The following is a 744-nucleotide window of genomic DNA, read 5'->3' as shown; positions in this document are numbered from 1 at the left end:
TCATCGTGGGGTCTGGAATGGTCCCCAGCCCGCCAGTTGGCAGCAGGATCCCCGCTCTGCCGGCCCTCCACGGTGTCCACCTCCCCCTCCCCTGGCCCGCGCCTCGGGCGACCCTTCCTCCTGCCACCCTGCGCCGCCCACAGCCACGCCCTCCCCGTGGGCGAGATCACCTGTCCCTCCTTCGCCGCCGCCTCCTCGTCGGGTACCCTCTCGCCCCCCTCCTGCTCCCCCTCCTCCGCCACCTCCCCCAAGCCCTCCCCTTCCCCGCCTCCTCCCACCCCTTGGTGTATATAGTAAAGGCCGGGCGCCGCACGCAGACACACACTCGTCCGGACACAGGCGCACACACACACTCACGCACGACCGGCAGCGGCGGCTATAGAGGCTCGGTGACAGCGGCGACGGCGGCTCCCACCGCTGCGCACCCCCTTCAGGCGGCGGGCGGCGAGGCCAGACCGGAGAGTTCCCACACCCGCGACCACCCCGTGGCTTCCTGGAGGCGGCGGCCGCGATCGCGAGGTAGCCACCGCGGTGCCCCCCAGCGCGGGCCGGGGTCCCCCTCCCCCGCCTTCCCCGTGCGGACCTGCCACCGGGACGCAGGGGGCGCGTCGGGCTGGGCGAGCCTGGCGGGGCCCGGCGCCCGGGGAGGGGCCTGCTCCCGTGGGCAGGACGGCGCCCGGAGGCCGGGGCCAGCTGGGAGGCCCCCGCCGCCACGAGGCCACGGGGTGGTCGCGGGTGTGGGAC

At 75.9% G+C, this 744-nt stretch overlaps 1 protein-coding gene across 1 annotated transcript in view; it reads left to right on the top strand.

Annotated features, from left to right (window-relative positions):
- Positions 1–337: 337 nt before the first annotated feature.
- RAI2 (retinoic acid induced 2) overlaps positions 338–744 on the top strand; it is a 60,363-nt gene continuing 59,956 nt past the window's right edge. The window contains exon 1 of the mRNA XM_040468216.1: positions 338–519. The gene's annotated coding sequence lies outside the window, so the exon portion shown is untranslated. The remainder of the gene's footprint in view (positions 520–744) is intronic.

This window comes from Herpailurus yagouaroundi, unplaced genomic scaffold (genome assembly GCF_014898765.1).
Source record: "Herpailurus yagouaroundi ecotype Mexico unplaced genomic scaffold, PumYag 67690, whole genome shotgun sequence".
NCBI lineage: Eukaryota > Metazoa > Chordata > Mammalia > Carnivora > Felidae > Herpailurus > Herpailurus yagouaroundi.
Note: the sequence above shows the minus strand (reverse complement) of the source record. Positions and strands in the feature narration are given on the sequence as shown.